The 25,415-nt window shown below is 36.6% G+C and overlaps 1 long non-coding RNA gene across 1 annotated transcript; it reads left to right on the top strand.

The window, feature by feature from the left end:
- Positions 1 to 4,413: 4,413 nt before the first annotated feature.
- Positions 4,414 to 9,143, top strand: LOC106395045. The gene is made up of 2 exons (XR_001279098.3): positions 4,414 to 8,625; positions 8,720 to 9,143. It is a non-coding gene; the product is annotated as an uncharacterized LOC106395045 (long non-coding RNA).
- Positions 9,144 to 25,415: the final 16,272 nt, after the last annotated feature.

Here is a 25,415-nt window from a genome sequence, read left to right as displayed (position 1 = left end):
TCATATTTCTTAAGTAACTATTCTAGATGAGATGGTGAGAAGATGTGACCTTCATGCCCTTATTAAAACCATCAAGGAAAATTCTGATAAAGTATTTGATAATTTGTTTATTGCATCAAAAATATTTAAGTCATTGATTATTATTCATGAGCATCTGATCATATGAATAGTGAATCAAAATGTAAGACCAGTCGTAAGGTATGTAGTGATAATAAATGGAAAAAGAATTTATAATATAATGAGTTGCCTCATAGCCGCCACGTCAGCAGGTAAGTGGGTCCCACTTTTAAAATGTGTGAAAAAGTGTCAAGCATGTGTTTCGAACCCAGGTTATTGAGATATAAACCAACATTTATACCACTAAACTAAAGGATACTTTATACATTGATGGCCGAAACTAATATATATTTATGAAGGTCGGAAACCTTTGCTTCTTCGGTTTTCTCTGTGGGCCGGGCCTACAAGTATATTATGAGTTTCATCACGTTATATGAAAAAACAACAATTATAGTTTTTCCATATTGTAAACTGTCTTCGTTTAACATGAGTTAGGGTTCTTTTCATCATTTCTTAGACAAGTCTGAGTTACAGAGTTGCGCTGTGTGTCTGTTCGTAATCTATTTTTCACCGGTGAACTCTTCATCTCCCCATCTTAAATCGCTTGATCTTAAATGCTCCTGATTTGTAGCCTTTCTGTAAACCCTATATATATGATTCTCATCTTTGATGAACCCAATCTGCATCTCCACAAAACTCATTGATTCCTCTTAGCTTTAACGATCTTCTAGAAAATGTCTCTCTGCCTCTCCAGTTCCTCAAACCGGCGTTCCCGGCATCCGTCACTCAACCTTCGAGTCTCTCCGTGTTGGTCGTAATAGTCAGAGCATAGCCTCTAACCTCCTCTCTTATGGGATTCCCTGAACTTCAAGAAAGACAGTGAATTTATGAGAATCACAGTTCTCTTACTTGATGAAAAGGTAAGTTAATCTTCGATTTATCAAACTTATTTAATATAATTGTTTTTAACTGATTTCCTGATTCTTTGTTAAATAATAGTATTTTCTAGATTCTGTGATCATGGGTTTATTTCCGCCGGACGTGCTAATCATTACATGTCATCTTTGAAATCCGGTTCCATTGTGAAAGACGATCATTTTGAGGTTGCTAGGTGCTCAAGCATGTACAAGATAATTGATCATCCATTCCTCATTCGTTTCAACTCACCAACTATTATTTATGAAGTCATCACGGGTGCTCCTGAGATAAATCTCCAATCATAATTAGATTGTTTGACAATTTCCAAGTGATTGCGAACACAAACCTAGAACTCCCAGGTATATTATTTAAACTCGCAGATGTGGTTGGGAAAATCCAATATGTCCAAGGCTATGACCTTAGCAAAGAAATTACTCGAGTCGTTATCCGTCTCCTCATTGATCTGTAAGAAACAATCAACACACAATTTCCTTTATATTATAATCTATATTGTGCTAACATCAATAATCAAAAATATTTCCTACCCAAATTCTGTGGTCGTCTATTTATCTCTCTTACTTATCAAATTAATTTTACACAAACCTTTATTTTATAGCTTAAAAGAAACCACAACAACCCAAACAATTAAAACACCAAAAACTAGAATTCCAAAAAAGACGAATCATTAATGATCACCTCTCTTTTTTGTCTAATCTTAGGAATAAACTTCAAAACAAATATACGAAACCAATCACCTCAACTAAAACTCAACGACACATACATCGAGTTAGCTAAACAAATACAAACTACACGGCCAGCTATTTAACAATTTACAAACTTACTTTCGCAACGACACATAAATCGAGTCAGCTAAACAAATACAAACTACATGGCCAGCTATTTAACAATTTACAAACTTACTTTCGTAACGAAAAAGACGAAGACGACAACCAAGATCAGTGAAATTACCTAAACAAAAAAAGCAGAGTAAGTTATAAACTCTGATAAATACAACTAACAATGATTTTTGTTTACATATTACCCATCAAATAAAAGATAAACAAACACAATCACAACAGGAGATACAACTTACAAGAGACAATCCCGACAGACACAAAGGCGGCAACAACAGCTCCACCTGCTCACTCCTCTTGTCTTATAAAAATGGCTTACATGCCCAATGTCAACAGGCCAATGCTATTGTCTTCTTATGAGAAATACATAAATTCGTTTAAAACTCACTAAAGCCCAAATACTCAGAATTGTCACTCATTTTATAGTTATTTCTACAAGTCTTCATGTATTTGTTTTAAAGGTCCGGTAAGAACAACAAGTTTAAAAATAAAATAAAAACATATAACAAACATATAAATGATAATAAAAATTATTACTTAATACACACAACTTACACAACTAAACTGGAGAAAAAATATCCAGAAACAAAAGGTACTCTCAACAAATTTAATATAATTTATGTACTCTCAACAGTACAAGAAACAAATTAAAAAAATAAACAAACAATAAGTCTCAGTGACACAGCAAACAACAACATGAACTATATCAATCACATTACTAACACAGTTTAGTTCTTTATAAGTGGAGAACAATGCAAACACAGTTCATCATCTCAACTCTAACCCTATAACAATAAAAAAAAACTTGAAAAACAACTCAAAACGCAAAATTCACAACTACAATAACCCTAGCAAACATTGAGATGAAACAAGAACTCTATCCGCGGACGCGGAGGCAATCTTAGGTTGATTGATAAAGACTTTAAAGCTTTTTGCCTAGTTTTACATCTTAACTTATTATTTGTAAAATTGTCAACAACTTATCCGACTTGTGAAGTTATTTTTAGTCTTGGTGATGTGTATTTTCAAGATATTAATATCAGTAAGTTGCTTGGAAAAAAAAATTCAGAGATGGATCTATCTATATATTAAACTTAGACACAACATATTTTAACTAACAAAAATTTGTTAATCTATGCGTAAGATATAATTTTTTGTCATTTTAGACATTTTTTTAAAACTAAATATAAGTGTTCAAATATAGTAATATATTTATTCGCTAATTTTAAAGGTTAGATTTTGATATCTGTATATATATGTAAAATAGAATAAATTCTTCTCTGATGCTGTCACTTCGCCATCTATTAATCTTACGAATTAATCATTATAAACTATAAAATTATTATTATTAGAAATTTATATTAAATAGTTATTAATACATGTATGTTTTAAAAATGTATACAGCTATTTATAAGAAAAATGATACTTATTTATTAAAAAACGATAAACACTTTTGCGTACATGTCAAAGTCTAGTTAACCTTACGATCGGCATACTTGTGAAAATGTTTTTTTTTTTTCAAACTTGTGAAAATGTTAGTCTTTTATTATAATGTGGTTTCTGAATATTTGAGTTTTTCCATTTAGGACATAGACATAAAAATCTACTTCTCAGCCACAACTTCCTATGCTATGAAATTTATATTTTATTTCTACGTGTGATTTGTCCCAAGTGGTTTTTGACACTCAGATTTTAATGAAATAGATTTTTATGGTTCCAAGTGATTTCGTGGTTCCATAAAATTTCCATTTAGACGTAGATTTATACTGTTCCAAGTGAGTTTGTCCCAAGTGATTTTCAACTCTCAGATTTTAATGAAGTAGATTTTTATGACACTCTGGAATCACTATGGTTAAGCTCAGAGGCGGACCCAGGTTGAAAAAAGGTGTGGCATGGACCCCACACTCTTTTTTATTTATTTACATACTCTTAGTTTATATATCTATTTCAATATGTGTTCCATACTAAATATCACTCTAGATCCGTCCCTGGTTAAGCTTGAAAAGAAATGAAAAGATTATTAAGTAAATAGCAACCATAGATAAATAGTAAAACTATATATTTATTTTTATCTTGTCTTCTTTATCAAGTCAAGTTTTTTTTTTTGTTTTTAGAAATTTAAATCTATTTTATAAACTATTGCAACTACAACCAACCATAAAGATTATAAATATTAAATTTTTTAGCCAACACGTGTATCCTCCTCGTCAGGCACCTTACTCTGCCACGTGACGGAATTTATACAGAGATATATGCTGCTTCTATGCATCGTGGAGCTATAAGTGGGCATGCATGGGTTGTGTCGACTAGTCTCTTCGTCCAGGTGCTTATCTTCGAACATCAGACTTTCGTTCTGTCAATTTGCGAACAAAACCCATAGATCTTTCCTACCACAAAATGTATAAACAAATAGAAAACTATCTCAGCTTGTGTGCGTTAGAGCGATGGCGTTTGAAAGGCGAAAACAAGGAGGAATATAACCCTGGCAAAGAACACGTCATGGACCCAACTCCACAATTCTCTAGCAAAGACTACAAACCCTCCAACAAGCTTCGTGTAACCACTTTTGTAACTTCTACTTTTTTTTTTTTTGTCGATTATATTATTAAGCCTTCTTAGGCAAAAAATTCTAAACAATAAGAACTAGCAAAACAAATATAAAAAAAAGATACACCCGTAGGGATCCAAAGTAAACTAACACAAATCTATTTTGCGTGTGGATGACCAAAGATTTTTCATATAAAAGCTCCATATTTGCTTTTAGAATAGTTGAATCTCAAATGGGATAATCTTCATATTAATCCAAAACCACCACGTTTCAAACTGAATTGGGAACGATTGCCACTCTTTTTAATACTGCAGTAGGAGTCCCGAGACGAGACAACTCTTTATATTGCTCTATTGAAAATAATAGAGTCAAAGAGATTACCATTCCATAGAATTTCGTGCTGCCTTTCGAAGTAACCATAATTTGCAGCAAGAACTCCATCATCATCAATGAAGAACCATCAACGATTGAAGCCAGTAAGACCCGTCTCTACCATCCGCAGTAGATCTGTCAATTACTTCTAAACGGTTCAATTGAACCAAAGTTTTTGTCTTACCAAATCTATTGGAAGAAACATACAAAAGAACAATAAATTTTTTTGTCTGATTTAAAATAAATTGACAATCAAACAAACCAAGTGATAGAAAGTAAAACAAATCAAAGAAAAAGAAGCAAAGCGAATCTAACAAGCCGATGTCGGAGCAATAGAAGCCTCCGGCCATCGGCTTGAAACTAAAAAAATATTTCTCTTTTTCTCTTGACGGCTTGTAACTTCTACTTTGTAACGATTTTTATATCACTTATTCAGAAAAAATCATTGGTCCAGTCATGAATATTCCATAAATTATTTATGTTCAATATTCGTTTTTTTTTTATTTGACGTATGCTTCAGAATTATGATTTTGTTAGATATACACGATCTTCATCTAGATTGACATTTAGTCTTTTTGCTAGACAAATTTAAATAACATAAAGAACCATATCCTAGTTTATTTAGTATTAGGTTGGCCGCCCTACGGACGGGAAGTTATAGTAGAACTATTTTACTATGTTAAATAGTGTTTATCTTTTTGTTTAAAAACTAATTTAAGTTAACACTTAGTGTTTTGACCCAAAAATAGTATTTAGAGTTATGATATAAGATAATTCTATTTGTAACAGTTTTCCAATGGTGTGGTGATTTTGTATTTAGTCGTTTGATGTTGGGAATTGTTTAAAATTAGAAAGTTATTATTAGAACAGTCGCAACACTTTTGAGAGTCACATATTTAGTTACCATTAGGAATTCTATAATGTATGTGAGGAAATATTATTTATGAGAAATGCAATGTTTATTTTTTGTGTAGACGAATAATTTAAGTACTATTTGAAAACGTAAACGGACTGGCTAATAAAGAGACGATTAAATATAAGAACTTATTGAGTGGGATTCATTTGAACTTTTTTAGCCTATATTCTTAAATTAAAATTGTAGAAAGTGTGTATATTCACCAGTTCTTTTTGCTTACAACTTTATGCCTTGAACATTTGCACCATTTTAAGTGATTTTGATGGGAGATCTCAAATATTATAAAGGAAGAAATTGGGTGTTGAGAGTTTTGCTTACTGAGGTGGCATATTTGACCAATTAGATTTTGCTACTGATCCCAGAACTTTTATATGAGAAGATTGATTATGTTCTCTATGTTTAATCAAACATAGAGAATCAAATTAAAACATACCAAGCGAATATAGCATACTGAAGCAAATAAAACATTAGTGAAGCAATGGTAATACAAATATCACAGCATTTGGAATATTAGGTAGATGTTTTAGTACGACCACGACCCTTTCCTCGTGCTGACTCTGGTTGAACTGAGTCGTATGCACCTATTGCTCTCAGATAATGTAGGTAATCTGGGTCAATGTCTTCTTCCGGTTCCTCAATGCGTATCAATTGGTAGCTTCTGAGCTCGGTTTTGGTTAGCTTGTATGCATTAGTTACTCCTGAGGTTGAGCTTTCTTGAGTGCTTATTGATGTGGCTTGTTGAGCTGTGTTGACCGCTAATTGTTGTGGCGGTTGTTGTGGCTGGTTGAGCTGTGTTGACTGCTTCTTTGCTTCCATCAGAGTTGCTAGCAGGAAACGTTAACCAAATTTAGAACTTTAAAATAAGGAAAAAAATGAAAATAAGAACATGCAAATTAAGTTAATGAACAAAGCTACCTGGAGAAGAAATTAGTGAAGACTAATCCGATAAATTTACAAAAGTTAGATCTTTGACTATCTCTACAAACTGAGACTATTGGTTATCTTTGAGATACGTAAGGCTTCAAATCTAGGCGGATCTATGAGGCTTGTGGTGTATTTGAAAGATTTGTAAGATGGATGAATAAGATCAAGGGTTTAGATGTTGATAACCTGTGTGAGATAACGCTGTAATCTAAATTGTGGCGGTGGAAGACAGATTCGAGATAGGATTGCGGAGGCACTGAGAGTTTGTGGTGGCTTGAGATGTATTACGACATATGAAAGAGACTTGTGGTGGTTTGAGGGAAGAGAGAAATCGATAAGGGTAGTAAAATCTTTGGGTTGGCTCCCTATATTAGGAAATTCCGGCGTTACTTCCAATAAGTTCGAACAATGAGAGCCAATGGTGAGGATAACTTCAACTATTAATCTCAACCGTCGAATCATGTCAATCCAATGGTATAAGTAGTTGTTATTCGGAAATCAAATATTGGGACCGTAACCATTATGCTTACAAAGCCTTCTTACAAAGCCTCGACCGTTCCTCCAACAAACTCAATGACTCCCTCCCTTATCACCTCTGCCACCGGCCTGCGATGATGGTCGAGTACGTTTCTTGCGGCTATGCGAGAGGAAGATGCGTTTTTGGCAGAGTCATGTCCAATGGTGTGGTGATTTTGTATTTAGTCGTTTGATGTTGGGATTTGTTTAAAATTAGAAAGTTATTATTAGAACAGTCGCAACACTTTTGAGAGTCACATATTTAGTTACCATTAGGAATTCTATAATGTATGTGAGGAAATATTATTTATGAGAAATGCAATGTTTATTTTTTTTGTAGACGAATAATTTAAGTACTATTTGAAAACTTAAACGGACTGGCTAATAAAGAGACGATTAAATATAAGAACTTGTTGAGTGGGATTCATTTGAACTTTTTTAGCCTATCTTCTTAAATTAAAATTGTAGAAAGTGTGTATATTCACCAGTTCTTTTTGCTTACAACTTTATGCCTTGAACATTTGCACCATTTTAAGTGATTTTGATGGGAGATCTCAAAAGTTATAAAGGAAGAAATTGGGTGTTGAGAGTTTTGCTTACTGAGGTGGCATATTTGACCAATTAGATTTTGCTACTGATCCCAGAGATTTTGTATGAGAAGATTGATTATGTTCTCTATGTTTAATTTTTAAAAATATTCAAGAATAGAAGATTCAAAATTTTGCTATGTTTTTTATGTCTTGCAATTAGATTATGTATCTTAAATAAAAGCATTAAGAACACTGTATGAACTATATAAACCAAAAAAAAAGAGTTAAAAAAACAACATCTAAGCAAAAGTGAGTTGACTATACAAATTGGAACATTGGAAAAATTACTAAAAAAATGTTTCGGTGTAATAATTGAAATCTCAAAATATATAGTACGCTCAAGAATCTGAAAATAACTTTGAAAAAATAGAATCTTCACATACATATTAATGCATGTATTACATTTACCTAATAAAAAGTACAAATCGCTGAACCTTTCTATTAAGTATCCCAGTTATATCTATTATACACAATTTTTAAGGCCAATTTAAAACTTTATACTCTTAATTTTAAACAAACTCTTAATCTTTAAACTATGAACTTAACCAGTAAACTTTATTCTCCATGACTTTATATTCAAGTAGCAATGATTGTATCAGATTTAATAATAGTCATTGATTAAATTTTAATCGAACGGTGGAGAATCAATCTCAACCTCTCTTTTTTTGTCCTTTTCTGTGCACTAAGAAACGATCCAGAAACATGTTTTCTTCACATTTTTTTCAGATTCAAATCTCTATCTTCTTATCACACGTTTCTCTTTTCTTCTTTTTCTTCTCTACATTTTTTCTATGTCTAGTAATTTGTTTATTTTTTTCTCTGTTTTATTAAATGAATCTCGTCTTCTTTCTATTTCATCTTCTTCTTTTTCTCTGCTGAAACTTGCCGTGTGTCGTACTCGTTGTCACCACTCTAGTTCATCACCTCTCTGTAATCTTCTTCTATGTATTTCCAAATTATTTATTCAGTTTCGAACAGATTTTTGTTCGGTTGTTTATACTCATATTTGTTTGTTTTTTTCCAGTTTCAGAATTCAAGGTTAAAAGGTGTGGAGGAAAAAGAAAAGCTTGACGGTGGTGGGATTGAGAAAAGCGGAGCTGAATGGTGGATGCGACGATGGCCACTTGGGAAGAACCCTAAAAATGGATCGAAGCGCGTTAGAGATACTGGAGATTGGGCCATCCAAGAACGAAGCCCATATAAACCGAAGCCCATATAAACCAAAGCCCACCTAGACTTAATGAAAAGTGGCGTTTTAAAATGGGGGGACACATGTCGGCTTCTCAATACTTGAATTAGTGATGTGTCTGCCTACGCACGGATAAAATTGTCGTGTGATCTATATTATTATATAATTGTATATTTTCATTGCATGTGTTTATGTTAAGATTTGGAAGAGGAGTGTATAATAACGTCAATGGTTTTTAAGTATTTTTCGGCACAAAGGATTTATAATTGTTAAGATTAGTTATGTTAGATTTTGGTGGTTATATTTATATTTAGAGATTGTTGTGTGTACAATACTATATGGTTTGGGTGAGTTAGGAATCAGATTTATAAATGTGAGCTATTTGACACATTTTATATTGGTGGTAAGTGTCGTTAGTGTTTCTATATTTTTGCCGTAGGAAATATATATGTCACATAATATGATTAATTTGTCAATCGTTTCCATGCATGAGATTAGCTTTGAAATTGGTATTCACTGTAATTGATGTAATTATTTATTTTATTGTAGCTTCTTAAGTGTTCTCTGGATGTTATAGGTTGTTGACTTGATATATTTTGGTATTTGTTTGGATAGTAGAAGTGGTTTTGGCTGACAAAATGTGTATAAATAGAATTACTTGAAAAAAGAAAGTTCTAACTCTATTTTGGCATTCATTTATAACACTTAGATTTGTCTATTCTATTTTTGTGGTGTATTTGTTAGAGTGTGTTGAGCTACTTTTTGCGTGTAATGCTTGCAATTTTTTTAACAAATCTTTGTTTTTTTTTCAACTATTTCTATTTTTTGTTTTGATTATTTATTTAATTATTTGATGTTTTTTTAAGGAATTTCTTAGCTTGCCTTTTCTCGATTACTGAATGCTGGGTAATATAAAGTTTTTATTGTCACCCAATAATATCAGTTATTGAATACTATTTTTGACGACAAAATATTGTTGTTTTTGTGTGTTTGTTCACCTGTGAAAGCTTGCTGCGGGAATTGTATACTTTTGTCTACCAGATAACACTGTAACGGCCCGGTTCCTGGCCCATAAAATTTCCCAAAGAATATGGGCTTCTCTACGGCCCATTTGGCAAAAACCTAGGGCTTCCCTTCCCCTTTCCTATAAAAAGAGATGCAGCCTCCCTTTTTACCTCATCACAAATATGAAGCGAAGCTCTGCAGAGAATTCCCGGAGGCCGAAAACCCTAGCCGTCGAGCTCTCTCTCCTTCTCTCCTGCGGCGCCTCTCTCTCTTCTCTCTCTCTCCCGCGCATCGCTCTCTCTCTCTCTCCTCGCCGTCACCCTCTCTCTCTCCTCGCCGTCGCACGCTCTCTCTCTCTCTCCCTCTCGCCGGCGCCGTGAAGTGGTGGTGGTGACCAGATCTCCATCTTCTTAAATTCTTGTTTCCAGATCCAGATCCAGATCTAGACTAAGGTGGAGTGTCTCGAACCCAACCTTCTTTCATGATTCTGTATACTCCTTTATGTTGGAGTTAGGTTTGATTAGACCCTGATTGGGAGTTAGGTTGATAGGACATGGTATTGCTAGGATGATAGATGAATGGATCATGATGCATAAGAACCCTCATACTGATAAATGGGACTCGGTGAACTGAATTGAATGGTTGTGGTGATGATTGATTGGTAGTTGATTCTTGTATGTCTGGATGTGTTGTCCCATGTGTTGTTGTGATTGAAGTTAGGATGCTAGAGAGAAATAAATGCTAGAACGATAGATGAGTAATGATTATAAAAGTTATTGAAGGAGAACTTGAATGCGATGTGTATTGTGTGTGGCACCGATAACGGGTGGCGTCTAGTGAATTGAGTCCAAGTACAAGTATGAATGAATAAGGAAGGTAAATGAGAATGGGAAGGGATAAGTGAAAATGATAAGGAAGTGAAAGGATAAGAAAAAGTATGAGAGAATGATGTTAAGGTTAAGCATGGGTGGGAAAGCATATAGAGGGTCTAAGGAAAGTATGTGGGGTAGTAGTCCACGCTAGGTATCCATAGGAGATGTGGCCAATCCACAAGAATATGGAAGCACCCATAGGAGATGTGGCCAATCCACAAGAATATGGGGTAGAAGCCTAGTTGGGGCTACCCACTGTTGAAAAGGACGAAAAGATGAAAAGGATGTGCATTGTAGGGTTTTTAGCTCATGGTTGGGTAACAGGGAGTTAAAGGTGTCATAGGATCGAGTCGGACTGGTAAGATGAGTCGGTTAAGTCTAGGGTTTGACGTGTGTGGCAATGAGTGAGATCATTGTATTGATTGATCACTAGGTTGTTAGAAATGAATGGAAGTGAATGTGGAAAATCATAGATGACGTTAGGAAATGATAAAATGCATTAACTGATTGTAGTGGCTAGTCAGCCCTAGTTCCCGCATAGAGTAGTATAGAGTGTCATGCGGGCAGGCTGGTCTAGAACCACTTCACTGAGTAACTTGTTGCTCACCCCTCCATTTCAATTTTTTTACCTGTGCACAGGACTGTAAGTAGAAGTATATGGATGTGGGTGTGACGGTATTTCAAAGAAGGTTATGCGCTCGTCTCTCGGGACCAGTAACGGGACACGTAGGGTTGTCTAAATGAGTAGACACGTGTCCATAACGCCCCTTCGATAACCCCGGTCGGACGCCGGGGGATCGGGCTGTTACAAACACGTTCTTATGATCCAGGTCAACAAAATCGACATAGTGCAAACTACGACATGAAAAAGTAACAACTGCTGCAAAATTTTGAATAGCATGATATTGCATGAGATAACAATGATAACGTTGCATGAGATGGGAATAGCTACAAACGAAAATGCAATATAACGTTGTCATTCGTAGTTAGATTCAATAAAGTGTAACGATCCAAATCTCTGCCCGGAAAAATTTAGCCCAGTAAGACCCAATTACATTAAAGAAAACTCTAAAGTTTTCTTATATAAGATGGGATTTCATGGTGGCCTCTGACAGAGAATTTTGGGGACGGCAAAGCCCTGCCAGAACGTCACCGGAACAGCCACAAATAGCCACCATGAAAGAGAAGCCATCCTACCATCCGAAAAGAGAGAGTAGAGCTCTGCAGACACGTTTTGGGAGAATAGAAGAACGATCGATCAAATATGAGTATTTCGAAGCTATATTTTGGGGTTATGTTCTACACTCATAGTTCTATGTGTATCAGAAAGAAGATCGTCATTTGGAATTTGTATCTACGAGTTATGGTTGTTTCTTTGGGACTGATATCTACAGATCGGATCCGCGAGCAGTCAACTTCATCAGCGTTTTACCGTTGATACAGAAGGAACCAGGGAACGGGCGAGATATCATTGGAAAGATCTCGATGCCAGATTTTCAGATAATCTATCCTATTGTCAAATCAACGTACGGTTAGAAAGTTATTGACGTTTCTTCTTGGCGAAGAATAAAACTGTTAAGCTGCAGAGACAGTTCCGACCAGTCTCGGTGTAAGCGAGAAACGGTCGACAGAAATAAAATATTTCAGTCTGGAAATTTGTCAGTAAGTAGTTAATTCTCTTATCTATCATCCCCTGCAAGCGGATCGTTATTCCGAGTTATTTTCTGAGAGTTATGCTTGTTTTCGTGAGAGGTGTTGGTGCAGTTTGCGTTTACGACCAGCCTGGAGATGAAGCTACTTTGGTTAAGCAAATGGTGTCCGACCGGAGTAAACTTTGTGTCTATGGATACAGGACATATAGGACTACATTATGACTGGAGGGATCTAAAAGTTAATGATCAGTTCTTGAGTTATTCATTTGTTTTCTCTATGGTTCAGCTCTGCCCGAATATCATATTGATCTAATTTCAGAGAGCTCCGGAGTTGCTTTGTTAAAGCCGTCAAGGTCCATTCGGCGTTTCCTCAGGTTTCTTTAGAACCCGTGGCAAAGGTGAGGGTCTATTCCGTAAATTCCATACCAGTGTAGAATTCTCTCTATCGTAGTTTAGATTTCGAATCATGATCCGTCTGTTTGAATTGAGTCTTGATTGTTAGATAGTTCATTCATTGTAAACTGGAACTAGGGGTCTAGAGGATTCAACCGTTGATTGATTGCGTGATGTTAAGAGATGCGATATATATATATATATATATGTATGTATACATAGCTATGAGTAGGGACTATGTGCGCGGGCGGGGGCTCAGAGATGTCTGGGCTAGCGACGCTACTTGATTGTGCGGGCAGGGGTTCAGAGACGTCTGGACTTGCGATGCTACTTGTGCGGGCGTGTGGTGCAGAGACGTTTGTACCATGGACGCTACTTGAGAGGGCGGGGGTACAGAGACATACTGTACTAGCGATGCTACGTATTATATATCCATATGAGGAGATGCGGGGTGTATGGACTAGCTATATGATATCATCGTATTGTTTGTGTTGTGTTTGTGTGATACTTTAGGCGTCTTGTTTGTTCATGTTAGAGCTAAACTTCCATAGTTGGAGTTCTATTTACTCAAGTCAGTGGTTTGAGTGTTTAGCATCCCATACCTCACGGAGTAACTCCCCTGTTACTCACCCCTCTTTCTTCCCCTTTCAGATGAGACTAACGAGCAGGAGTGATTGCTATCGGGTTGGTGCTTTGGGAGTTTTATTTCCTTTCTTTTTCAGACTTGCAGTTTTTATGCTTTTAGCGATATTTTCGAGATTTATTATGTTATTTGGATTTATGGCTATTTATTGGATTTACGACTTTGGAATTGACTTTTGAGAAGTAATAAATGGAGATTTCAGACTTTTTATTTATTTAAGTTATTTTGAAAAATACGGGTGTTACAATTTGATATCAGAGCGGGGTTTCGTCCCGGCTCTGACCCGGGATGGCGATTTGTTGGGACATGATTTCGACTCGGTTTTGACTCAGTTTTAATTCGGTTTAATCAATTTTAAAAGATTTTTGAATCTGAGGATTTGGGAGTTTTAAAAGAAGAAAAATACAGCACCTTTCCGTTCAGTGACTTCTAATCCAATTGTCTTTTTATTGACGATGAGTTTACTCATCGTCATCCATTCTCTAGCTAACAAGGTTTCAGCCAGATGTTCGAGAGATGGATGATGTCACAGTTTGATAGATTGCTCAGGTGTGTATCAGCTTCGTCTGTCGTGTTCGGAGATTGTCCGCATGTGGATATGTGATGTTGTTGCCACCACCCAAACTTCAAGCCATCGCTCCACGAGTTGTTATTGGAGATTATGTGGTATGAGATGTGAGCCATGAGTTGGCATGTGTTATTCGTGTGTATGAGTATATTTACTGCCTTGGAGGCATGGTTATTTTGTAAACTCGTGGGGATCACTTTTGGATTGGGGTGCGACAGCTTGCGTTGTGTGATATTGGAGTTACACTTGGTATGTTTTCCAGTTTTTGGCAGTGTTGATCATTTCAGAGATGTGTCAGTTTGGACAGCTGACATAGAAACGTTGGGAGCTATTTATATTGATTGCGGTGTACCAGTTATGCTTGGGGGGCCGATTGGTTCAGAGACTCGTCAGAGATGGAGTTGTGTTTTGCGATATCATTCTTGGGGTGGACTGGTTATCATGACATCGAGTACTGTTGGATTTACTGAGGGCAAGAGTTCATATTTCTATAGCAGAGCAGATTTTATTTGCATACATGCTACATGCAGAGGAGTTATTGGATATGGGGAGTAAATGGATTTTGGTGATCATTTCGATGGTCAACATGAGTTGCTGGATCTTCTAGTTATTTCAGAGTACGGAGATGTATTTGAGGCCTTTGGAAGGGCCGTCACCAGCCAGAGAAGATGTTCTTACGATCGAGTTGGATTCATGGACGACTCCGGTTTCACGAGCTCTATACCGATTAGCGCCAGCAGAGATGGCTGACCTGAAAGAACATATAGATGATTCATCTGACAAGAGATTTATCAGGCCGAATAATTCGCCGTGGGGAGCACCAGTGTTATTTGTAAATAAAAAAAATGATGGAGTTTCAGGCTTTGTATTGACTACATAGACTTGAACATGGTAACCATCATATTGATGAGTTGTTGAATTAGCTGCATGGAGGTTCATGGTTCTCGAGGGTTGTCTTGGCATCAGGATATCATCAGATTGCTATAGTTGAGGAGTATGTACGGAATGTGGGTTTCTGTATACGTTATGGATATTATGAGTTTTGGTGATATCATTTTGGATCGACGAATGCACCGATAGCATTTGAAAAGCTTATGAATGATGTCTTTCCCGAACACTTGGACAAGTGCGCGATTGTACTCATCGACGACCCCATTGAGTTATTCTTGGAGTAGAGGGAGCATGATGAGCATTTGCGGATTGTGTATTGATGCATGAGGATCAGGTCATTCCATATACATTGCATTAGTTGAGACCTCAGGAGACCCACTACCCTATCCATGATTCGTAGTGGCTGCAGTGGTATTTGCGTTATAGTTTTGGGGATTGTAATTGTACAGGAAGGAAGTTCAGATTCTCTAGGATCATTGGAGTCTGAAATCTATCTTCATTCATTAAAACTTGTACTTGGACAGTGCAGTTGGATTGATAGCAGGCTATAGTTTGGATATTGCATACCATCTGGTAATGCCAATCAGGTGGCAGATGCCTTGAGTAGATGCAGGAACGATGTTTCAGGAACCAAGGAGGTTCAGGAGCTGACTGGGACACTTGCTAGTCTCATATTGTGTGCAGTTACCGCAGAGGGAGAGACTAATGGTCTTGAAGCATTGGAGCAGGCAGATTTATTATGGAGGATACTCAGAGCTCAGGATAGTGATGATGCTTTGGTTAAGCAGATTGAGATAGAGAGTATTAGATATCATAAGTGTTGAGCGGGATAGTTTTGAGCGGGATGTAGCTGTACCAAAACCGAGTTGTGTGTTGGACGATAAGCTGTTAAGAAAAGGGATCTTACAGCAAATACATCACTTGTGTTTCTCTACCCATCGGGAACACCAAGGGGTACAAAGATATGAAGTGTTAACTATAATTGGTCAAGTATGAAGAGAGTTGTAGCTTCATTGCGTCACAGTGTCAGACATGTTAGATGGCTATGACAGAGGATCAGTTATCTATCATGTTATTTTTGAGCTTGCTTTTGCCGGAGTGGAAATGAGGCATGGTGATTATGGACATTGTTATTGGATTTTAAATCACCCTATGTGAAAAGGATGCCACATGGGTAGTCATGGATTGACTTACCAAGTCAGCCCATTTCCTAAGTAATTAAGAAGACAGCCAGAGCTAATCAGTTGGAGCAGACCTACATTATTGAGTTTGGGAGATTTCATGGATGTCAACATTGTATCGGATTGGGATTCGAAGTTCACGTCTACAATTTTGGAGTCATTAAGAAGGAACTTGGGACAAAGTTCCACAGGAATACAACTTATTATCAGCATACAGATGGTTAGTCAAAAAGGACTATTCAGACATAGAGGATATGCTCAAGGATTGCGTCTTACAGTGGGATGAAAGATCGGAAAGCATTACATCTAGCATAGTTTGCCTACATCGACAACTATCGTTCGAGCATTGAGATGACACCGTATGAGGCTATTTATGGTAGGTCTTGTCGTATACCACCTTGTTGGACCAAAGTGAGGTAGTGACATGAGTTAGAACTATTAATGGTTCAAGAGATGGTATAGCAAATGGACATGCTCAAGGATTGGCTTTGGGACGCCCATGACAGCAGAGGATTTATGCAGCTAAGCGTCGTAAGGATTTGGAGTTACATATGAGCAATCTAGTATACGTGAAAATAATGGCATTTCAGGGAGGACATAAGACTCATAAACTGAAGCAACTAAAACCGAGGTACATTGCACTGTATCCTCCAGTTGAGCGACTTGGAGCAGTTGATTGCAGTTATTTTATCAGCAGTGTATCGGACTTCCATGACGTGATCCAAGTGAGATCAAATTCAGGTGAGGATTGACTATCCGAAGATTTTTTTTTTTAGGACGGTATTGGACAGCCGACTCAGGATTTGAATTCGAGAACGAATTCTTTGTAAGTGGGGAAGAATTGTAATGACCAAAATCTCGGCCCGGAAAAATTTAGCCCAGTAAGACCCAATTACATTGAAGAAAAACCTAAAGTTTTCTTATTTAAGATGGGATTTCGTGGTGGCCTCTGACAGAGACTTTTGGGGATGGCAAAACCCTGCAAGAACGTCACCGGAACAGCCACAAATAGCCACCATGAAAGAGAAGCCATCCTACCATCCGAAAAGAGAGAGTAGAGCTCTGCAGACACGTTTTAGATTATGTTCTACACTCAAAATATCTATATGTATCAGAAAGCAGATCGTCATTTGGAATTTTTATCTAAGAGTTATGGTTGTGTCTTTGGGACTGATATCTACAGATCGGATCCGCGAACAGTCAACTTCATCAGCGTTTTACAGTTGATACAGAAGGAACCAGGGAACGAGCGAGATATAATTGGAAATATCTCGATGCCAGATTTTCAGATCATCTATCCGATTGTCAAATCGACGTACGGTTAGAAAGTTATTGACGTTTCTTCTTGGCGAAGAATAAAGCTGTTGAGTTACAGAGACAGTTCCGACCAGTCTCGGTGTAAGTGAGAAACGGTCAATAGAAACAAAATCTTTCAGTCTGGAAATTTGTCAGTAAGTAGTTAATTCTCTTATCTATCATCCCCTGCAAGCGGATCGTTATTCCGAGTTATTTTCTGAGAGTTATGCTTGTTTTCGTGAAAGGTGTTGGTGCAGTTTGCGTTTACGACCAGCCTGGAGATGAAGCTAGTTTGGTTAAGCAAATGGTGTCCGATCGGAGTAAACTTGGTGTCTATGGATAGAGGACATATAGGACTACATTATGACCGGAAGGATCTAAAAGTTAATGGTCATTCTTGAGTTATTCATCTGTTTTCTCTATGGTTCAGCTCTGCCAGAATATCATATTGATCTAATTTCAGAGAGCTCCGGAGTTGCTTTGTTAGAGCCGTCAAGGTCCATTCGGCGTTTCCTCAGGTTTCTTCAGAACCCATGGCAAAGGTGAGGGTCTATTCCGTAAATCCCGTACCAGTGTAGAATTCTCTCTATCGTAGTTTAGATTTCGAATCATGATCCGTCAGTTTGAATTGAGTCTTGATTGTTAGATAGTTCATTCACTGTAAACTGGAACTAGGGGTCTAAAGGATTCAATCGTTGATTGATTGCGTGATGTTAAGAGATGCGATATATATATGTATGTATACATAGCTATGAGTAGGGACTATGTGTGCGGCGGGGGCTCAGAGATGTCTGGGCTAGGGACGCTACTTGATTGTGCGGGCAGGGGTTCAGAGACGTCTGGACTTGCGATGCTACTTGTGCGGGCGTGTGGTGCAGAGATGTTTGTACCATGGACGCTACTTGAGAGGGCGGGGGTACAGAGACAGACTATACTAGCGACGCTACGTATTATATATCCATATGAGGAGATGCGGGGTGTATGGACTAGATATATGCTATCATCGTATTGTTTGTGTTGTGTTTGTGTGATGCTTTAGGCGTCTTGTTTGTTCATGCTCGAGCTAAACTTCCATAGTTGGAGCTCTATTTACTCAAGTCAGTGGTTTGCGTGTTTAGCATCCCATACCTAACGGAGTAACTCCCCTGTTACTCACCCCTCTTTCTTCCCCTTTCAGATGAGACTGACGAGCAGAAGTGATTGCTATCGGACTGGTGCTTTGGGAGTTTTTTTTTTTCAGACTTACAGTTTTTATGCTTTTACCGATATATTCGAGATTTATTATGTTATTTGGATTTATGGCTATTTATTGGACTTACGACTTTGGAATTGACTTTTGAAAAGTAATAAATGGAGATTTCAGACTTTTTATCTATTTAAGTTATTTTGGAAAATACGGGTGTTACATAAAGGCACAAAAAAATTTCACAGATATAAGCAGATGTTGTATAATTGTATATACCGTACAAAAACTTTGGGTGTGTTTAGGATCTCTGTACCCAAAAAAAGACAAAACTTTTCAATATCACTGGCCTTTACCAGACCACTATTTCTGCCATTGTTCAAGAAATATCCCAGTAAGAAAATATGTTTAAAACGCTAAGATTCTGCTTGTATCTCTAATCTCTCTCTGAGCAAAACCAGTCTTCTCGTACATTTAAATTTCTCATTTTTCGTCTCCTACTTCTCCATTAGATGGATAATCTTCTGGAGAGTAAAAATTATTTTTTTAGGTGATGAACCCAGCTATCTTTCTTGGATGATGGACACCCTTTTCAGAAAATCGAGTACTTCCTCATCGTCTTCACCTAATCTCGCCTGAATCGACGCCAAAGAGTACATGTCCTCACCTGCGTGGGGTTTGTCCAGATAAGTCAGTTTTTCCCAACAAAGACTTTATTTAATCATGTTTAGATGACAAAAAGATCATAAACACTGATGATGATGATAATGGTATGGAGAGAGGAAAGCTCTATATACTAAATGACTCCTGACGGATCCCTAGAGCCTGTATTGCTACTTCCTCATAATGGTTCAGTTGAGAAGGAGTGACTGTATTGTGAAGGTTATGGGATGATTTTCTGAAGCAATTGACTTCTTCATGATGTCAAAACATGTTCTCAGAAATCGCTGGCTTCGTCTGCAAGTTGTATAAGATGCGTAGCTATGCTTGATGGTTGTCCCTCTGTATCTCTCATTTATTAGTTATCATTCATTTAATTTCACTACAAGAAAACACGCCAAATTTCGACGGAGGTTCCGACGGACATCAATGTCGTCGGACGTTTGTGACGGATTACCGACCAATTTCCGACGAAATCCAAAAATTTGAAGTCGTCGGAATTCCGTCGGCCATTTCCGACGGAATTCCGACGAAACAAGGGTCGTCGGAATTTTCCGACGACATTCCGATAAAAAATGTAACCGTTGTAGTCGTCGGAAGTTTGTCGGTATATTCCGACGAATTTCCGACGACATTCCGATTAACAGTACAGTCGTCGGAATTCCGTCGGAATCTTCCGATGAATTTCTGACGAACCATGTGACCGTTGCCGACAAATATATATGACCGTTATATAGCCATTTGAGATTGGACAATACCGACGGAATTCCGACGGACTGCTTTACATCCTAAACACTAAGTCGTCGGAATTCCGTCGGAATATACTGACGGACACAGTCCGTCGGAATATACTGACGGACACATTCCGTCGGAAATTCAATTTGCTCGGGAGAACCAAACCGCTTGAAAATTTTCGCGAATCGGCATTTGGTATATTTTAATTATACCGACGGAATACCGACGAACCCGTGTCCGTCGGAATCTTCAGATATAATAACCCTTCTTCTTCCTTCTTCGTTATTTCCGCCTCTCTCTCTCAAAAATCCTCTCTCTCACGGCGATTCCTCCCTCTACACCGGCGATTCCGGCCATTATCCACCTCCCTTCACCGGCGAATCCTCTTCTCACCCTCATATCTCTTCCCCAAACCCTTTTTAATCTCAATTGTTTAGGGTTTTGGAAGTTAGATCTCGGATTTTAGGTTGTTTGATTGATAGTTTAGGATATATAAGTTAGGATTGTTGTTTGGATTGTTGTTTTAGTTTTTTTTGGAACATTTTTTGATTTTTAAAAACGTTTTTTGATTTTTAAAAACGTTTTTTGATTTTTTTAAACGTTTTTTTGATTTTTAAAAACGTTTTTCAAGTTTCCAGTAATGAAATATATATAATAAAACGTTTTTAAAATTTTTTAAAAATATTTAACAACATTTTTCTATATTTATAAAAATTTTATAATTTTGTATACATATATATATATATATATAAATCATGTATAATAAAAATTTTAAAATTTTTTATAATTTTTTTTAAGTTTCCACTAAACTATGTATAATAAAACGTTCTTTAAAAAAATTATAAATTTTTAACAACATTTTTCTTCATTTATAAAACATTTTATAATTGTGTATACATATATAATAAAAGGTTTAATAGTTTTTTTAAAACGTTTATAAAACCTTTTGTAAATATATAAATGAAAACATTAAAAATAGAAATGAGATGAAAATATTTTTGATGTATTAATTTTTTTTTTAGGGCCGAGGATGAACCCCGCCCCGCAGCCCGTCTTCGACGTAGTTCGGTGAGCAGTTCCCGTGCATCGGGATCGTCTCATGACTCGGTTCCCGCTCCAGCTCCCGCTGCCCCTCGCGCTGCTGCTCAACAGGATCCGGGGGTCATGCCAGTTCATCTATTGGTTCAACAACCAGGTCGAGAGCATCTCCCGGTTCTCCAACCCAACCCACGACGAGGCCATAGCACTTGGTTAGTATTTTTTTTATTTGTACCATTATGTTTTTTTCCTTTAATTAACTTGCTAACTTGTATTTTTTTTAAAGGTTCACCAAGTCGAAAAATGGCATTAGCCGGAGCATCAACCAGATGATGTACTCCATGCTCCGTTTTGGATATCCAAAGTGGAGTGTGATCCCTTCCGACGAACGAGAGTTGTGGTTTCGTCAGTTTGCGGTATAGTAACTCTTCATTTTTTTAAAGTTTTTACATTTTTTTAAATATATTACTTATTAAATTTTGTTTGTTTTGTAGCAAGAGTTCAACTGGCATTCCGATCTTACGGAAACAGTCCGTAAGAAATTCAACGAAAAGGCCATGGACTCTTATACGAAGCAGATAAACGCGTGGAAGACAGTTTGGCAGAAGAACAAGAGGCCACGGTTCATCAACGGGACGGTGTGGGAGCAGTTGATAGCTCATTGGGAGAAGGAAGAAACTGCAGAGACGTCTTCTAGGAAATCCAAGAACCGGAAGACCGATCGTGGCGGGAAAGGTATTTATGTGCACAACCTCGGCACTTGCTCTATGTCTACTAAGGATGATGAACTTGTAAGTTTTTTATTATTATTTATTTTATATTTTTTAAATAAATATTTTATATATTCCTTGGCTAATAATGACGGTTTTTTTAGATCGAAGCAAATGACGGTAATCCCGTTGATCGTCTCCAACTCATTAAGGTGGCTCACACTAACAAGACGACGGGTCAAATTCAGGACCCCGTGATCAAAGTTGTCGTTGATTTGGTGGAAGCTGAAATAGTATCTCAATCTCAGCCTCTCTCTGATGACGGCGATTCTACGGGAGCTTCAACCAACTTGTCTCTATTGCAAATAAATGAGATGGTTGAAAAGGTAATTTTTTTTATTAATATATTTTTTTTATAATGTCGATTACTAACTTGTCCATATTTACTAACTTTAAATATTTTTGTAGGCGGTTCCTAAAAGGAAAGGAGGCCGTTTAGTTGGGTTGGCCCGCCGTTCTTCTTCGTATCCGGCATCTTCTTCACAAGCTCTGTATGCCGATCCCATGATTCTCGAGGAGCTACATGACAAAGATGAACGGATTGGGGCATTGGAGGAGCAGAACACCACTATCCTTTCTGAGAATGCCACTATCCGTTCGGAGAATGCCACTATCCTTGTTGAGTTGGCATCCCAGAAGAAATTCAACACCGAGATAATGCAGAAGCTAGATCGTTTGATGTCTTCGAGTTCATCTTAGTTTTTTTCGGCTTTTCAAAACTTTCTGAATGTTTTTTATTCTATTTCGGTTTGTATGAATTTTAAACTTTCTGAATGTTTTTTTTCTATTTCGGTTTGTATGAATTTAAATTATATAATATTATTAGTTTTAAATTTCTGATTTTTTTAATTTATTAATTAATTTTTAATATAAAAATATATATAAAAATGCAAAATTAATTCGTTTTTAAAATTGGTATATTCCGACGAACTCTGGGCGTCGGAATATACTGACGGACCAATATCCGTCTAAATTTACCGACGAACCAATTTCCGTCGGAATATACAGACGAACAAATATCCGTCGGTATATTCCGACGACCAATGTTCGTCGGTATATTCCGACGACCAATGTTCGTCGGAATATTCCGACGACCAATGTCCGTCGGTATATTCCGACGAACCAACGTCCGTCGGAATACATCGAGGAATCCACTACGTCGGAATTGTCCGAGGAACGTTCTCCGTCGGTAAATAGTTTTTCCGATGAACTTTGTTCTCGTGTGTCCGCATCGTAATATCGTCGGAAATTCGTCAGAATGACGTTTCTCGGTATTCGTCAGAAAGTCGTCGGAAGTTCTGACGAAATTCCGACGAATTTTTTTTTTCCGACAAAACGATACCGACGGACAGGTTCGTCAGAAATTCGTCAGAATCGGTCTATTCCGACGAATTTCTGACGATTTCGGCCATCAGAATCCCCCTGTTTTTTTGTAGTGTTTCTCTGGTCGTTCGTTTCCCCTGTGGACAAATCCAGAAATGAAAGCACAATATTAGGAGTTAACGTATTAATTGAATTCATCAATGATAGGAAGAAGAGTAGAGAAAAAAACACTTTAGCTTCCTCCAAAATGAGCAGCTCAGCAAGATATATCCTCATGTCAACACTCATAAGCTCCCCTATCTTCTAAAAACGAAGAAGATGCGCCACACCTGCCTCAGGTACAACCACAGGACTTCAACACAGAAAGCAAGAGCTGGAGTTCGCCATTGTCATAGCCTGTGTGAGAGGTTAAGAAAAAAAAGAAGTGGAGCAAGCTATGAGATTTGTTGTAGTTTGCACCCTATTTATAGGATTAGAAAATCGGAGTAATAAAGGAGGAAGAGAATCATTAATTACCACGTAGTGGGGCGGCATTATTAAAGAACGTAAAGGCGATGAATATCTGTAATAGGGAGCGTTTCTATTGATTTACAGAGAAAACCAAACGACGGACAGAACACCAACATATACTCTTCGTGTAGATCCAAGTCACCCAAACTCCAGAAACTCCATTGTTGGTGTTCAGAGAAGGCAGAAGATCATTTTTGGTTTCCGGAGATTGAAAAGCGGATGAACCCTAAAGAGAGAATTATCTTCTTTATATTAACTAGAGTCTTTGTCCGCGCTACGTACGAAATATGAGATATTTCAATTTTGTGTTTGATTTGAAATTTTTTATTACTATTAGTAATTTTTATATTAAGAAAAATGAGCTATTTCAATTTTATGTTTGATTTGAAATGTTTTATTACTTTTAATAATTTTTATGAAATATTTGTAAAATCAGAGCAATTTCTTCTGAAGATTATAAGGTTTTGTTTCGAATACCATTAATTCATATTTTGTTTAAATTATACTAATGATTTTGTTTAAATTATACTAATGATTTTGTTGTGTTAACATCAAATATAACATCAAAATCATTACTATCATTTGACTTTTTTTTATAAAATATTTGTAAAATCAGAGCAATTTCTTCTTCAGATTATAATGTTCCGTTTGGAATAAATATCTTTAGATAATTTTTATTATATTTTATCTAAGGTATCATTAATTCATATTTTGTTTGGAATACCATTAATTCATATTTTGTTTCATATTTTATATGTAAACATAGTTAAAGTTTATATTAGTCAAATGGTATCAGTTGAAGAGATGAAAAAAAAATGTTTATATTAGCCTTTTAGTAATCATACTCTAATATTTATTAGAAATTAAAATACTCTGCTTTTGCTAAAGTTTAAATTTTTTTTGTGCTCATATGTATATTATTTTTTAAATACACTGGCTATTATGAAACGCGGTATTATAACGTTTTATATTGCTATATTAAATCACAAAGATTATAGCATCTATCGTATGTCATTGAATACTATAAATGTAGTTTTTTCTTGTGCTATGATGTCAAGTTTCATAGATACATTTTTTTATATGTAGTATATTGGATAATGATACATTTGTTGGTTGATTTGCTGCAACAATTATTTGATTTGGAATGTTTAATTGCATAATTTGTTGATTTTTAGGAAATATACAATTAAAATTATAATTTGTATTAGAGACACACACAAATCTCATACATAGGAAAAAGAAAAATATTGTGCTGAAAAAAGAAAAATATTGTGCTGAAGCAAATCAAACATAGAGAATCAAATTAAAACATACCAAGCGAATATAGCATACTGAAGCAAATAAAACATTAGTGAAGCAACGGTAATACAAATATCACAGCATTACGAATATTAGGTAGATGTTTTAGCGTCGACCCTTACGACCATGACCCATTCCTCGTGCTGACTCTGGTTGAACTGAGTCGTATGCACCTATTGCTCTCAGATAATGCAAATAATCTGGGTCAATGTCTTCTTCCGGTTCCTCAATGCGTATCAATTGGTAGCTTCTGAGCTCGGTTTTGGTTAGCTTGTACACATTAGTTACTCCTGAGGTTGAGATTTCTTGAGTGCTTATTGATGTGGCTTGTTGAGCTGTGTTGACCGCTAATTGTTGTGGCGGTTGTTGTGGCTGGTTGAGCTGTGTTGACTGCTTCTTTGCTTCCATCAGAGTTGCTAGCAGGAAACGTTAACCAAATTTAGAACTTTAAAATAAGGAAAAAAACGAAAATAAGAACATGCAATCTAAGTTAATGAACAAAGCTACCTGGA

Source organism: Brassica napus, chromosome C4 (genome assembly GCF_020379485.1).
Source record: "Brassica napus cultivar Da-Ae chromosome C4, Da-Ae, whole genome shotgun sequence".
NCBI classification, from domain to species: Eukaryota; Viridiplantae; Streptophyta; class Magnoliopsida; order Brassicales; family Brassicaceae; genus Brassica; species Brassica napus.
Note: the sequence above shows the minus strand (reverse complement) of the source record. Positions and strands in the feature narration are given on the sequence as shown.